A 17,585-nucleotide genomic window follows, 5' to 3' on the forward strand; every position below is an offset into this window, starting at 1 on the left:
ACTATTTTAGGAAGGCCATACTAGGATTTTATTTTTATGCTTTGCATTTTATTTATATGTTGTATGCATCGCTAAATCGCCATAACTAAACATGCATTTTATATCGAGTTTATCGACCGTGTCAATTACAATTATCGTAGTTCACCGCTTTAGTTAACTTAAAACGTGATAGATAATAAATTGACATGACCTCTCGCTAAAATAAACAATTGAGACTTAGCCTTACCAAAAAGTAGAAACCATGAAAACCTATTTCATGAGGGAGTGCGCTCGGCCACACCGGGGTACAAACCTTGTTAAGTAGGGGAAGTGAGTGATAAATGTCTATCCACCGAATTCATGTTGATAAGGGATGAATCGGCTATACCGTGCCCAAGTTGATGTGGATTTGGATCATGGACACATTTATTCGAAATTTGGGTTGAACTCAACAAAAGTATTCTCGACCATTGCCGGATGTGTTTTAGGCTAAAGATAAATATTAATGTAATTTTATCGACCAAGAGTTCTAAAAGTAGAATCGATTAAATCGTTAATCCACCGAGTTATATTGATAAGGGATGAATCGGCCATACCGTGCCCAAGTTAATATGAATTTGGATCTTGGAATCATTTATCAAGTTGGGTAGAGGTCACTAGATAAATGCTATAAAACTTGTTTAAATTAAAATTTACGAGTTTTATTATTATTATTGAAAAACGACAAGTGTTTTATTCTTTCTATTTTATTTTGTAGACCACTTTTATTTCTCATAACAAATGGCCGCACCAAACACCAACGCCACCACTCTCACTAATGTTTCATGGCTCCGATCCTTCATGTATCGTTGTAAACTTGAAAAGAATGGGTCAAATTTCTCCGATTGGGATGCCCAACTAAAATTAGCCGCCCAAGGTGACGACAAGCTTCGTTACCTCATTGAGGCCTTTCCACTCGAACCTAATGCTAGGTCGAGTGCCGCCACTAGGGAAGCATATGAGGCTTACCACAAAGAGTCCGCCGCTATGAAAAATGTGTTGATTTTTGCTATGGAGGCGGATCTCCAAAGGAGAGCCTTGAAAATGGGCACCGCTTATGAAATCTATTCCAAACTTGTGACAATGTTCTAACAAGCACCAAGGATCGTCCAATATGACGCGGCCTCGGCATTCTTTGATCTCGATTTCAAGGAGGGCCAAAAGGTTAGCCCTCACGTGCTCAAATTGTTGGAGCTTGTCGAGACATTAAAAATTCAAAAGGTTGAAATCCCCAAGGAGCTCATTGTTGATAGGATTCTTCACTCCTTATCCAAATTCAAAGCATATGTACAATTCCGGGTGAATTTCAATATGCAAGACAAGGACGTGTCTCTTGAAGAGTTGCACAAGTTACTTGTGCAAGCCGAAAGAGACATGGGGCTAAATGTTAACCCACCTAAGGATGTGCTTAATATAAGCACTAAGAGTAAGGGGAAGTTCAAGAAGAATGGGAAAAAGGGTAAGAGGCAAGCTCCCATGTCCACCAAGGCTATGACTTTTGAAGCTAGCACTTCCAAAACCAAGAAGGGTCCTCTTGATAAATGCCATTATTGTAATGGTGTTGGACATTGGAAAAGGAATTGTTCCAAGTATCTTGGTGACATCAAAGCTGGAAAGATCACTCCAGTAGGTAAATGACTATCCTTTCTTTTATGTTTCTAATTCAACTATGGTATTTTGATACAAAGTTGTGATAATGTATCCTCTTTTATTGTAAATAGGGCCTCCTCCAAGCAAAGACAAGAGAAAAGAGAAGCAAGCTTAAGAAATCATGAAGGAGCTAGGAGTAGCTACCAATGAAGCTTGGCTTTTATTATTGTCTTTATTTTAATGTTATGAATTTTAGAACTATTTTGATTTCCGTGTTTGACATGGAAATGGTTGATCCTTTCTAAACAATGGTTGTATTTTGGATTATGGTGGCTTGGCTTGCAACCCAAGTCACCCCTTTTATCGTATTTGTTTGTTCTAAAAATTCGTCTTTACATGCTTGCACATAGAAACATATGATCATCTACTTAAAGTGATCCAATAGACAATTATAATTATGAGATTCATTATATGTCCACAAGCTTGAGGCTTGTGTATGATCAATTATAAAGTGATGTTGAGTTGATGAACTCTCCTAAAGGAATGTCAATTACCAAGTAAACTCATCAAATCTAAAATCTATTAGTCAATCTATGAGATAATCCTCCTTCTACTTCAAAAATCATTATTTGTGTCTCATAAGCTATCTTTGAATATCTAGTGTATTTATTCTAAAGATAGAGTGGGAGATAAATGAAGACACAAGGAATAAAAAGAATAATTTGTATGCTTGAGTAAATGAGATCTACGAAATTAAGAATGATCTGTATACCAAAATAGATAGTATACATGAATAGATGAGATCTATGGTCTCGAATAGATGAGATCTACATGACAAAAGAGACCAAGTGAAGTAATCAAAAGAATATGTTCTTAAGATAACTACACGAGGAGACCAAAATAAAGTTTTGAAAGATAATGACTAAAGAAAAGTCTCAACTAGAGATTTTGCTAGTTTATGACCTAGATATAAATAGAGTTTCAATATTTATATTTACTTAAGAGCCTAAATGAAACAAAGTTGCATCCTTGAATATAAATGAGATTTATGATTAAAAGTTGCAAAGAAAGATATGCCAATATCTACAAGAGCTAAGTTAATTATTAACCACGCTAGTGTCATTACTTAACCTCATTATGAAAATGAAATGGTTATACCTCCTTCCGAAAAGGGTATTTTGAGAAGGACGTGTATTAAATGGGATTTCACATTTAAGTAATGACGTTTGCTACGCATCATTATAAAAATGAATGAGTTAGAGATTAAAATCTCTTTCCATAAGTTTAAGATTGAAACCTTTTCAAAATACGTATTTTGAAAAGATATGTTGGGAACATATGTGGTTTTATCTTAATAACTTGGCAAAGCAAAATGTATTTAAATTCTTGAAATGTTTCGATTGAGTAGTCAAATACGAAACATGTGGAATTGAGTGGGAGTTTGAAATTATCATGTGAAGACATGAAATTTAGTGGGAGCAATCATCTTGTAAAATTTATAACTCATTACTCATTGAGAATGACGAGCTAGTACTATCTTTCACAAAGAAGTATTTGAGTTTTCAATTCTGGATGAAAATGGACTAAGATGAATCCAATCACATCATGGGATGTTGGATAGGCATTGAGATATGCACATCAAATCAACGAGAAACGTAGGTTATTCATATCGATGAAAATGGAATTACCATAAGCAGTCATGGTCATTCATTGAACAATCATGCACATGTCCTATATTGAATCATATGCTTAAGAGCATGATAAGTCATTGGTAAGCCATAGAAGAATCGTCATGAATTCTCGAGGAGAACTAATGAGCTATTCTAGTGTTTGATAGAACACTCTGTTATGTGACAAGAAGTTGCACATATTGAAGTTTCGAAAAAGCGTAAGGATTTATGAAAATCCTAAGCTATTTAAGCTAAAAGGAGAAATAAGAAGTTCGAAAAGATACTTGGTTATAGTAAGAAGTTACTCAAAACTAGTATTTTCAAATTTGCTAGGACTTAGGAGAAGTGATAGGCTAATCATCTTGACAATTGTTGCAAGATCCTACAAAACATATACCTGGTACATTATGAGTTGGAAGAACACTTGACTAGTGTGAGTTATGTCGTCCCCCATAATACGGTTGTTATGTGATAAACAACAAGAAAGTTCTTTCAAAGTAAAGAACCTAAAACTAGTTTGGGTAACTAGATATGTACTTGGTGAGATTCATGCTATGTGAGACAAACATGAAAATAAAGGAAAATGCAATTCAAGATGTTGAACACATGGACACATGGTGTGTTAAACACATGTTGCGAGTAACTAGTGTTTGCACACTTACAATATACATCACAAGGTTGTAATATGATATTGAATACCCGAATATGATGTCCACATTTGTCGTTTGAGTTATTATTAACTCACCTTATACTTTGTTACATCCAAATGGGTTGTAGAGACAATTGAACCCGTTAAAGTGAACGCGAATTAGCATTGTATTCGCCTATAGTCACTTATATGAGGTGACGTCTCGAAGTGACTAGAGTTTGATGCGATTGATGGCAAGTTCAAGTGCCATGGAGTCATATGAGATGACTAGTCGATCACATAGGCAGACTGTTAGGAACACTTTGTCGGGCTAATGACCGCTTATAGAGTTCTGGCAAATTTATATAACCTGGTCATGGCGAGAGCTACTATAGTATTCTAATGAGTCGATTCTTTTGACTAAAGACTGTTCGCCCAAGGTGGCACAGTTTCAGATTAACTTTGATTTATGTTAGTACGACCTTCGTAAATGGGGTCAAATGGGCATATTTTGGGTTATGATGGCTGTGGCTAGTCGAAGGGAATAAGTGCGATAAGAATTGTCCACCCCTTGTCAGGGTTAAAACAATATCTCAGGGCCACTCGAGGAGTAATGAACTGGAAATACGTGGCCACGCTCGGAAGGTATCTATGATAGATAATTTCGGTTAATCAGTTATTCTCCAGATCGAGGAAACCACTCTCGATATGATCACTTACAAGTACGACCTGAAAGACACCTTGCATTGAGTGAGAGATAGTAATAGGACAAGAGAATTGGTGACGCACACTTGTCGAGGACAAGTGGGAGATTGTTGGAATATGTGTCCTCCGACAATAATGCGATCACAACTTTCGATCATGATGATCACATGTTTAAATCTCATTTTTAAGAATACATGTGAGATGTAATATTTTACAGTCAACTGGTCCACATATATCGGTAATGATTGGCTGACTAGAGTTTGACATTACTGTCGTGCGACGGTGGTGATCAGTTGATCCCCTTAGGTCATACCTATAGGGAAATACTCTTAATTGATTATTTAATTAATCGTATGTCGATACGAGTTAATTAAATTGCTTAAAATTGACGGATGATCTTGTGAGTAAAGTTAACGTGTCTTATTGTAATTCGATTAAATTAGATACGGTCTAAGTAATCGAATTGTTTTATTACTTGGATAAAGTTATTGTTTATGAAACAATTGAAATTGAAATTGAAATTGAATGAATAATTTATTATAAATACAAGACGTTGTAATTTATAATTTGATAAACCGTTTTGGTACAAGTAATTACGAATTGCTAGTCGATTTTGTATATGACATATTTTATGAGTATGTTGATTTTTAATATGTTAAAAATACATTACAGTTTCATATGTCAAGTAACATGTCACATATGTTACAATTGACAAATGACAAAATAAAATGGACCTCCCATTTTATAAATGTGCCGAAAATTGGAGGGGATTATGGTTGAAATTGTGTTAATTATTTTTAAGTGGAAAACACAATGATTACCCATAGTCTTAGCCATGCAAACCTAGTTGATCTTGAGAAGAACACAAGCTCATGCATTGGCCCCTTTCTCCCCCTCCCCACCGGTTTTCCTAGCTAGAAAGGCCAATGGTTTTTTCTATTATTATTCACTCTTTCATAATATAATTTCTAGTGTAAGAAATTATTATTCTCTCTACATCTTATGAAATATTTTTAGAGAAATAAAAACCTCACAAAAAGCTCCTCTCTTGACCGAAATATTCAAGAGAAAATACAAATTATTTTGTGTCAAATTTAAGTAAGACTTATATTATTACTAGTTCATAATTATATAAGTTATTAAGAGATTTCCTTGGGTATATACTTTTGGGAGAGGTTCTAATTTGGACCTTTGTTCATCCATTATAAGGAAGCTCAAGAACTAACAAATAGGTGAATTTGTTGGTGCCCAAATATCCGAAATCCCAAAGTAAGATTGACGATTTCTTCTCTTATCTTGTTTTTGTTTGCATGCATAAGATCTTGCATTTACTTGGATAAATAAATTACTTCATATATGAATATGTAAATTAATGAGATTAATGAATTCTAACATCAGCACTATCATGAAGGAATTCAAATGCGTGAAGTGGGAACACTACACCTTGTTGATCCAATTTATAAAGATTAATGAAGATGCAACTTTGTCGAGCCATCGACGTTAAATAAACGGCAAAAGTTTGTAAATATTTCTTCCCTTGCATATTTAATTTCCGCATCTCATTGTTTTCATTGCATTTTCGCATGTTTAAATTAATTGCATCATTTAATTATTGCATTATAAATTAATTCACTTGCATTTTAATTAATGTTTTTGGCATGGTAGGATGTTTTAATATGTGTGATAGTGCATAGGATACCAACGCAAGGGCATGTGTGAAGAAAGGAAGGAAGAAATATGTGTAAAAGAATTGGCTAAGTTGATGAATTGGAGCACAAAGAGTGCGAGTCCAGCAGTAACCTCGCACGGTGCGAGTTTTCAAGCTCCATTTTTCGCACCGTGCGAGAAATCAGAGCAGCCCAGAATTTCAGTCGAGCTTCCTTCATATTACCTCTTGTTCTTCCCTAATTCTCATAATCTTCATTCTCTTCCCTCATCCTAACCCTAACCCACTCAAAATCAACCTTCAAATCCTCCACAAATCATCAATTTCAAGCATTTAACTTCCAAGATTCATCAATTTTCATCATCCAACATCAATTTGGGCGAAAATTTGCAGAAAAATCGACCCGTTTCAGTTACAAAAAAATCGTCTTAGGGTTTTGTTGATTCAAGAATTGGAGATTTTGGGTTTGCAATTGGATTAAAGAGACGAATTGGAGCATTCTTGTGTAATCTTCATCATCTAACAACACAAACAAGAATCAAAAGCGAGGTATAAACCTTATTCTTATTCTTGTCATTCCAAGTTACCATAATTTCGAAATTTGATTAATTCAAGTCGAAAATTTTGTGGTTAAATTGTGTTGTTTTTCGCCCATAAACATTTTATAGAGGTGCTTTACATTCAACAAACAACTAGTTAGCACATCATCCTTTTAGTGCATACTAGGTGTTTATTCATTTGCCTCAACCAAAAATTCTTTCCAAACTTGTGTCTTTTCTTAAAAAAATTGTTGTACCATGGGAAAGGGTAAGGCTTCCGAGGCTTCCTCCTCACGAGGACCCAAGGGAGCCTCAACTTTCAATGATAATGAGTATACGGGGAAGGAGGGACTCTGAGATAAAGCCTTGCAATATTGGAGAAAGTTTGGGTCTTCGTCATCCGTAGTGATGACTAGATTCTTTGATGAGAATGTTCTTATTGAGTTAGGCATTCTCCCAATGACCCGAATGCTCCCCGAAAAATTTGGCCTAGATTCTTATATTGATAAAGCCGCAAACACCCGAAAAGGTGTTAACTTTGAATTTCACTCTACCTTGGAGAGAGTAAAGTTGGGGAGGGATAAAACCCCGGAAATCAAATTTCGGGCTTGTCGACTTGTCCATACATTAACTCTTGACCAAGTGAGGGAAGCCCTCCACATCACTAAAGCACCCGTAAATGAACCCCTTGACAAGAAAAAAATGAGTGAGTTTTGGAATAACATTACGGGTGATGTGAGGCATGGAAATTCAAAGAACACAACCCTTCCCCACCCGATCTTGCACATGGTGAGCCGACATATAAACACAAACTTTTTGGTCATGACTGAACCAACCAAGATGAACTACCTCCAATTACAATGCCTTTGGTCCATGACCCCGGAGGGGAAGGGAATATCAGATTGGGCCGACCTGTTTGTGAAAGTTTGCCTCAAATTACAAAAAGACCCAAAGGAAACCATTTTTATTGGGGGCATGATAGAAAAAATTGTGGCTAAAACGGGAGTATCTTTTCCGGCCAATGCTTGGCCTCTTGTGGGCGACTATCTCATGGACTACAAGTAATTGTCGAAAGCAAATATGCTTGAGGTAGTTGACAAGACCGCCCCCTTGGTGATTTGGTGTATGGGTGGCAAGAACTACAAGTATTACATGTAATTGCCCCATCCCCCCAACTCACCCTTGGGTTGGGGAAGTGGCTAAGACTTTTACATGCCCCCCTGATAACGAGTTTGTGGACCTTTGGGTTGATAGAGCCCATGTAGTTGAACCTGACAATGAGGAAGGTGGAGAGCAACCACAATGGGGTGAGGGGAGCTCTAACTTATGGTGACATGCCACATGTTGATGCACCTTTTGATGAACCAATGCCAAATGCTCCTTTTGATGAACCCCACTTTACTCCACCTCACATGCCACAAGCACCACCACAACAACATCCATTCATGGCACCACAATTCAACTACCCGGCTTTCTAAACTTGGCAATCGGATATCACAAACTGTGTAACAAGCCTTAAGTCCACTCCCTCTCAAATTCAACTCACGGAGAATGCCCGGTGGGGAATCACCGAGAACCGCTACCACCACTACCAAGAGGACATAGAGGAAGTGCGTTATGTCCAAAACGCAACTTTTGATATGCTGGCGGCCATGAATGCCCAACACATGCAACAATTCCCCTCCCAATACCAAGGCTATGGTGAGACTCAAGTGAATGAAGCAAGAGCCGAAATGGCAAGATTTCGAAGTAGAAGGGAATCAAGAAGAAGGGGAGGACCTCCGGGAAATGGAGGTGTCTTAAGCTCACACTCTTGAGTGAGTTTAGGGTGTTCACCACACACTTTGGGGACAAAGTGAAGAATTAAGTGTGGGGTGGACATGAGTTGGTAAAATCATTCATATATTATAATATATTCATTTCATGCATCGTATTTCAATTCAAAAAAAAAATGAAAAAAAAAAAGAAAGAAAAAAGAAAAAGAAAAACCCGGCTAGGATGAAAACCCGAAAGGGCATCCGGGGCAAAAGTGGGAAAGTGGACGAGGCCGGAGTGAAAGGGCACTCCGGGAAAAATGAAAAAAAGAGTGCGAGCCACGAGAGTAGAGGTGAGGAAAAGAGCTAAACCGAAAACCTGAGAGGGCGGTTTAGGAAAAATGAGAGAATTAGGAAAAATTGGAAAATCTTGTTGACTCTTTGAAGCCTTGAAATCATGTCACATACATGACTACTTCCATTGGTGGTGGTGACATAAGTGGTGGAGCTCTAGAAGGCCGGAAGGGTAGGTTAAAAGTGTGTGAAGGCTAAGTGGGGGGGTGTTTGAGGCAGAATCTTTAATTAGCACTTGATACACTTGGTCAGTGAAGAAGTGAGTTGTGTTGTTATGAATGAATTAATGAATTGTGAAGTTTTGTTGAGGAAGTTTGTTGTTGATATTGTTGCCATTTGAGATTAGTGGTAATATGATCATGGAGGAAATTGAGGTTGCCTAATTGATGGGCTAGGAGATGCTTTGATGACTAGAGTGACCTTGGACTTGAATTGAGTGGAGTGATAAGGGGGATAAATAAGGAGATTTGTTGTTATTGGTGAAGAGTTGGTGATTAAGAATCGGTGGACTAGGATCATCTTAGAATGAGGGATGGCATAAGAAGGGCGAGTGAGGGAAGAGAGGTAAGCTTTGGAGGATTATGAGTCACTTACTCATTATGTTGAAGCTTTGACGAAAAGTGACCATGTGTTTGTAAGAGGGATGATAAAAGAAGGAAGTGTGAGAGAAGAGAGAGGAATTAGGAGCATGCCCATGCGGTTTTATTAGCCTAGCGGTGATTAGCTTTACTCTAGTTTGCTCGGGATGAGCAAAGGGCTAGGTGTGGGGTGTTTGATGAGCTCCTATTTCTACATTGATTTGGCATCATTTGGAGCTCATTTGGTAACATTTGGTAAAGATTTTTGATAATTTTAACGTTATTTGACCAATTTCGAGTGCTTTATCATTTAGCATGGTTTTCTAGTGAAGAATGAGGCGGCAAGAGACCAAGAGAAGCATCAAAGGAAGGGTGAAGAACAAGCATTGAAGAAACATCATGAGAAATCCTTCCAAGGATCAAGCAAGCAACGATTGAAAAGCGCACTCCAGGCCACTTCTAGCACCGTGCGAAAAATGGACTCCAGAATTCGCACGGTGCGACTTTTCTGGGTTTCATGCCGTTTTGTATTACGGGTTTTTCCTATGTTAATCTCCATTGTTATTAGGTTATGTTAGACTATATATAGGATATTTTCCTCTAGGTTAAGACATCTTATGCTCATTTTAATTAATCAAGTTGTAATTTTGGGAATTATTCATCTTTTTTATTGAGTTAGATCTACTATGGAGAACTAATCTCCTATTCTTAATCCGGCTCAAAGATGTAATCTTTGGTTTTAAGACTACTTAATCTTTGCTTAATTTTTATTATCATTGTTAATCCTTTGTGTTTATTGTTTGAATTTTGGAAACCTTGTTTACATTGAGTAATTAAGTGTGATTTCCTTGTTGCTTAATTATCAAGTTCCTTAATTTATTGTTGTTGGGATTATTAAGCGTGATTTCCTTGTAATCTCATCTTTGCAACACCTTGTTATTTTGCTAATGAATGTGATTTCTTCTTGGCTTAACTAGCAAGTAAAGGATTAACTTGTGATTAGGCATTAATCGTGATTTCATTGTGTCTAATTACCACTATTGAATCTCTAGTGATCTTATCTTCTTATTAATTTGACCAATGTATGTGATTTCTACTTGGTAGGATTGATAAGTTGAGTTTTTGATTAAGTGTGATTTCCTTGTCATTTGGCCATTATTAACGAGGTTTAGAAGATTAATCTTCACAATAAGGTGATAATATACAATTAAAAGATTGATTTTGTGGTTTTACTAACTAATAAAGTGTCTCATTTTATTGAGTCGGATTAAGTCTCTCTTAAACTTGATAAATTTTCATCTTAAAACTTGCTTGTTTGATTGCTTGTTGCTTACTCTTGTTTGAATTTTTCTTTGCTTTTGTTACAATTGAAACCCCAACCATACCCCCCCCCCCTTTTTTTTTACATACTTCTTGTTGTTGTACTTGTCACAATTGTTCTAGTTACTCTTTTGAATTCACCATTGCAAACCACCTTTTCTTGGGTTCGATCCCATTGCTTACTACTTCACTAGTTTAGAATTAGTATTAATTAGTATGTATAGTGGTATAATAAATTGTTAATTTTGCCGTCTTAAATAGCGACGTTTTAGGCGTGTCAAATAACAACATTATTACCTCAACTTGTAATTTTATTAGTTAAACTAAATTACACTCGAACGACACATTTTTTCATTAGAATAATCATTTTGAGAGATCTAAGTGGTAAAATAAAAAATAAAATTACAATCCATTTATCTTTAAGTCACTTAACATTTCATAAGTTACCTAAATATGTACACGTCTTCTCTTTGATCTTTTTATCTAAATATGATAAATGACTAATATAGATATAATACACTTTTAGGCCTCTTAAATCCCTTCTTTTTGGGCATCTCCTCCCCGCCTCAACCACGTGTTTGATATCCTTTGTTACTGTCAATGTCCCTTTATACGTTTCCAACAATGAGTTTTATTTGTGCTATTTTTTTCATCACTAATATGCTTGTTACTCATTTTCTTTATAACCCCGTTCTGACTGCTATATATATCAACTCATGATGCTCCTTTACAAGTATAATACCTCGTATTTTTGGAACTAAAATAAGTATTTTTTTTTAAAACCTTATTAATATATAGTCAATGGAAATTAAATATTGTAATAGAGTAGGCTGTGTTTATCCACGTATTAGAGTGGGTATGAAGGAATAGTCTCACGCTGAGACTTGCATGGTCTAAAGATAATCCCCTGCTAAAATTACTTCTATTGTGCATAAGTCTGAGAGTGGATCTTGCATTTCATAGACCCATTTTAAAACTTATGAGTAGTAAAAAAAGGAAGAGGTACAACAGCTAAAGGGAGGGAAAAGTCCTTCTCATAGCAATACATGAACTATCAATTAGTCTTGCTTGTGATAGATACTATCCGTCACAAGCTTGGGACGGGTCGGATAGTACCATATTGTGTGAAAAATGGTATGAGAATGAGTCACATGCTATTGTGTGTAGGCTTTTGTAGACAATAGTACAATGACTTGGAATTGATATTTCTAATTAAAAAATTTAAAAACCTTCCCTTCCCAATGCAGTAACATTCCATCTTCTGAGGCCTGTGCTTCACATCTCATTTGCAATTTAATTTTCAAACACACTTTTTCCATCTTCATTTTCTCTCTACAAAACCTGAAAATCTTCCTTCTACTTTTTCCATCTGCTATGATTTTCATCTACTATACTATTTTCGTCTGCTACGATCTTCATCTTCTTCCTTACGAATTAACAAAAACCCAGAACATAATCAATCTAATTATAAACATGATAGGAAAAACAAATAGGAAAGATGACATTACCTAAAGAGAATGAAAGAATGGCACACGCAAGTGTTTAATTCAGCAAAGGTATTTTAAATTTTGGGTTTCTATTTATTATAATAATTGTTTTGGAGTGGTTTTAGTGTTTTAATTATGTATCATTTTAGTATTAATGTATGAAATTTATTTTGGTATGAATGTATTAGGTTTATTTTTACGGTTCCGTTGATGAGGATTTAGAAGGTAGGAGGTTCTTGTTATATTATTGTTAACTTCATTATCTTTGTTTTTGCTATATTAATTGTGGTTTTTATGTTTCCCATATCGTGTTCGAGAATCGCATGTAAGGAGTTGTAAAGCGGAAGAAAATGGTTGGAATTCTAAAATGTGACCATTTTAGTCGTGGCATGTTTATGAACAAAAACTAGTTACATATTCAAGAACAGTGTGTACATTTGATTAGGTTTACTAAGGTGTAATTTTGTTTTTGTTTAACAAACTTTTATGGTTTTTTTTAGCACATATGCATATAATTTAATTTAGTCGGTCATTATCATATACCAGATTATTGAGGATGGTAACTGATGTGGCCCCTATTTACGCACATTTAGTCCCCTAACTAGCCTAGTTCCTATGCTTTTCAGTTTGTTAGGGTCGTTTATTGTCTTTAGCTTCCTTTTATGTATATTCTATGAGGTTTGGTGCCCTTTGTAGGAGAGGAACACTAACCTTGCCTAAACGGAGTGAAACGAAGCTAAATTGATAACATCCAATGACTAAGTATCGAACAGGAGACTAACATACACTAAAGATCTAGCCTTATACTTGAAGAATTCTTGGGTCTGTATTGGGGAATGGACAACTCTCCACCATTAATCAAAGAGTTTCTTCTATTGTTCTTCCATTTTCTTTGTTCATCTCAAGTTATTTACATTTGGATCTCTTGGGTACGTATTTGAAGACTAAGTGACAAGTCCCCATCTTTATTCAAGGATTCTTCTTTATTTACGTTCATCTTTACTTTGAAAGTTGGTAACCTTCTTAATCCCTCTTTATTTACTTGTTAATCTCTGTTATTAACTTGCTTAATCATCATGTTCATTGTTGTTTGTGGATGCGGAAATTGGACGTATCCACGTGGGTTTTTCAAACACTTAGAGGCACCACCGAATTTTATGGAAAACTCAGAAACCGTTTTAGAGAAAAAGGATTCGTGTGAAATTACATGTTGTGAAGCTCGTTGAAACACCCAACCCCGCCCGTTGTAAACAACGGCCTCTACTAATGTTAAACACTGGCCACTATTAATCGAACTAATATTTGTCGTATGCATCCAAATCATATTAAACCCTAACATGTGAAAGCAATTATAGTGGTTTAAATGCACATAACTTCGTCAAGTGATTTAAACATGTAAGTCCACTTAGCTATTCTACAATATATAAACAATCAAAGATAAGAGAAAGAAATTCATTCTTACTCTAGCGGCGCTGCAACAAGCATGGGTTAGATCACAATAACAATTGCAATAAAACCTTAAGCAAACAAGGAAGGCATTAACAAACACCTAAACAATCGAAACAAGGCCTCTTGGTCGAACACCTTACATGGCCAATCTGGCCTACTAAGGGTGCATACATGACCTATTCTAAGTGAAGTCGGGTTTCAAACACGTGACATGTGATAACATAATCATATGCAAATGAAAAGAAGTAAACATGCATCTAAATCAAACAATTATTTCAAAAACGATTGCCATATGAACAAGGCAAATTAGAGGACTGATTCTTAGTCTAAAATAACCTAGAAAACCGTGACAAAGGGTATCCTACATGACACAAATCGACGATGCAAACTAACATGACGATAATTGAACAAACATGCTAATTGTTTAAATTAATTCTTAATTAAAATAATTCCTAAACATGCTTATCTGATCATGTGAATCATGCAAAACATATATAAATTAGACTAATTCTTAGCCTAGAAAACCGTACAAAACGATACAAACACGCGGCATACATGTGAGAAAAACAAATCGACACAAACAATTCTAATTCATGCGATTTCATACAATTCTAATTAATTAAACTTAATTAATTAAACTAACATGTGAACAAACAACCAAATTAAATCATAAAAACATGCATAATCTAATTCAAGCAAGTAAACTTCGGGTTCATGCATACAAATCATAAATCATGTTAACATGTGAATTAAATCAAACAATTTCATTATTTAATCTAATTGACCATAAATTAACAAATTAATATTACAAGATGCAAAATTTGAATTAAACATACTAATTAAACATAATAAGCATGTTATAATTTCATATTTAAACATTAACATTAAATTGAGCATAGATTTAAATATTCGAATAAATATAGCATAATTAACTATAATCATGTGAAAAACAATTCATGCAACAACATAAACTGTCTAATTCTTATCAGAAAATAATCCACACAATCATTTGGCCATCCATCGACATTCATCATCCTACTTAATCCCATACTCCTCCATAATTATCAACAATAACAATAAGATCGCAAATTAAACATAATAATACGATAAAAGCGATAATTAATGAAAGTAAATAGCATTAAGAGAGGAAATGAGTGATGTTTGGCACCCTCGGCTTACATTTATCTCTGACGGTGCTCCATGAACGTCGGGATGTAAGTTTCTTGGTACGTCTACGACGGTTCTCAAATCAACAAACGGAATCCAATCTTGAATCAAACAAACACGTCTCACGTGTTTTCCCAATTTTGCGCAGCGTTTTTGAAACCATCACCACGACTTCAATACTCAACAATTTTTCAAATCGAAAGATGTTTTGGAATACTTGAACAACGAAATTTTCAAATTTGGCAAAAAAACCAGACCTAAATTGCTTTTAAAATAATTAAAAATAACGATGAATAAGGGCTGACAGAAACGCAAGCAAGGGTAAAGAATCGAGCAAATTAATGCTCAAAAGTTACCAATGCTGTTGTATGAAGATACGAATCAATCTAGGTCAATACCTAGATTGCGTATGTAAACATTCGTGAATTGTGATGGTGTTTTGAGGTGGTTTCGAAGCAATTTTCGAAGGGTAGGCAGGAGCACTCTATTTTTACGGTTCATGCTCATGGAAAAAGATGAAGATCTTCTTTAAGATGAAGATCTTCTTTAACTTTTGTGTCCCCCTTTTTCTAATGAAGTAAAGCATGTTTATATAGCTAGGTATTTAGGGTTCAAATCGGTTGGAGAATAGGAAAGTGAATAAGACGGGTTTTTGGAAACTATCTTCTGCAACGGTTTCTCTATCTTTTTCTGATCTTCTTGGCTGGCAATAGTAAGTATAGATATGTAGGAGATCTCTTACTTGATGGATAAGGCAAGGAGTGTCGGTTTAGGGAGTTTGGAGCTCAAGAAACGAGCTCCAATAGCTCGCAAAAATAGAGCATGGGGAAGGGGCTCGGGTTTGCTTGGTTTGGGTTCGCTTGGCTTGGTTTTGTGGCTTTTTTAAGATGGGATATGGACCATGATTGAGGCTAAAAATGTGGGCTAAACTAGGAGGAGGAGTTTGGCTTGAGGGAAGTCGAATTGGAAGGTGTTTGGAGCGGGTTTTAGAGCTGCCAAAATAGGGGTGTCGGTGTTGTGTATGGGCTGTTTGGACGTGGGCTTTGTTCGAGCTAAAGGAGAAGGATTGGGCTGCTATTGTGGGGGTTTGAACTTAGGTTGTAGGGTGAAGGTAATGGTCTAAATTATGCCTCAAGACTCATGCTAAAACTTGGCCCAAATCGCGTCGAAAATTGCTTCCTAAAACACTTCGAAAACGGGTTTTAAAACCGCTTTAAAAACTCGAACTTTCGTATTAAATAAAACGATAATCAAAAGCCGTCACAAAATCACATTTGATCTTTTTAAACCAAAAAATCAAAATGAGCAAACTTGATTTTCTAAACCAACAATCAAATAAAAGTTTTTAAAAACAATTTGTGACGATAAATTGTAAATAAAAACTCCCGACTCGAATTACATTCAAATCGAATGAAATAATATTTCATTTATTTCAAAAAAACATCAAATCTTAAATAAATGAGATAAAAACTTTTATTTCGTAAATTTTCAAAACAAAAATATAAAGAAACAAATAACCATTTATTTCAATACATTTAAAATATCAATTTAAATAACCATTTAAATTAACCGAAACCGTCGACGTAAACTTGCTTAACATCCATGTGATGTACCCGTATCACGAGCATGTAATTTGAGAATACATGTGTCCTATCGTCATCGGGTGGCTGGCGGGTTCTCTATAAATTCCAATATCGACAGATGCGGGTATCTATAGAGCCCCCACTTTGACTGAGGCTTGGACATGGCGAAAGTTAAAGTATACCCCAAGTCCCTCTCGACCCGAGGTTTTCGCGGGCCATTTATAGACCATTAGACTTATGTACATAAGCTCGCCAGCCATAAGAAGAGATCATACCTAAAACAAGGTTCTGGACGACTCAACTTCTGCAACACTCTTTTCATTTCGAATCAAAGTGGGGTTCGGCCTTGTTCAAGGATGCCTACGTATCCGTTTGTGACCGAATCAAACTTGCATCGTAGTTCGACAACCATGGCCTCGTCATTCTGCACTTCCCGACCCAAAACGGAGCTTTCGAAAAGGACGTTTCTATTATACATTGGAGATTGATCTCCTACGATGCTTGAACCCGAGCAACGTTAGCAAATTAAATATTGATCGATTGTATCCCTGCCGAGGTACATTTCCATTTGTGCTCCGCTGTGGAGCAATTCATCTGTATCTGTTGCATTCCACTGTGGATCACTTTACTTGGTGGTGAACTCTCCTATTCAAAAATGGTCTCTGAAGCTAACAGCTTCAGGGCCCCAAGTTGCAATTGGTTCTAAAGTCTCCGACTTTAGATCCTCCAGTTGGCGCATACATGCATATATCAAAATAATTCAATAACATGTAATTCCCGTGACATTTGAAAACATTGAGTGAATGGACCTTTAACCCGAAAACTTTAATTGAATGGGCCTTCGACCCGAAAACTTTTATTAAATGGGCCTTCGACCCAAAAACTTAAACATTTGAAAAGAAATGGGTTACCCGCCCGATCTTTGCATATTTTTTGAAATGGGTAAATTAACCCGCAAACATTTGAGATGAAGCTTCTTTGAAGTCCAACATTTCGAAAACTTTAAATCATTTTTGAAATTTCACATTTTTAACATTTCTGATTGGATGGGTAGACACAACCTGATTTGAACATTTG

This window comes from Silene latifolia, chromosome 2 (genome assembly GCF_048544455.1).
Source record: "Silene latifolia isolate original U9 population chromosome 2, ASM4854445v1, whole genome shotgun sequence".
In the NCBI taxonomy this organism is placed as follows: domain Eukaryota; kingdom Viridiplantae; phylum Streptophyta; class Magnoliopsida; order Caryophyllales; family Caryophyllaceae; genus Silene; species Silene latifolia.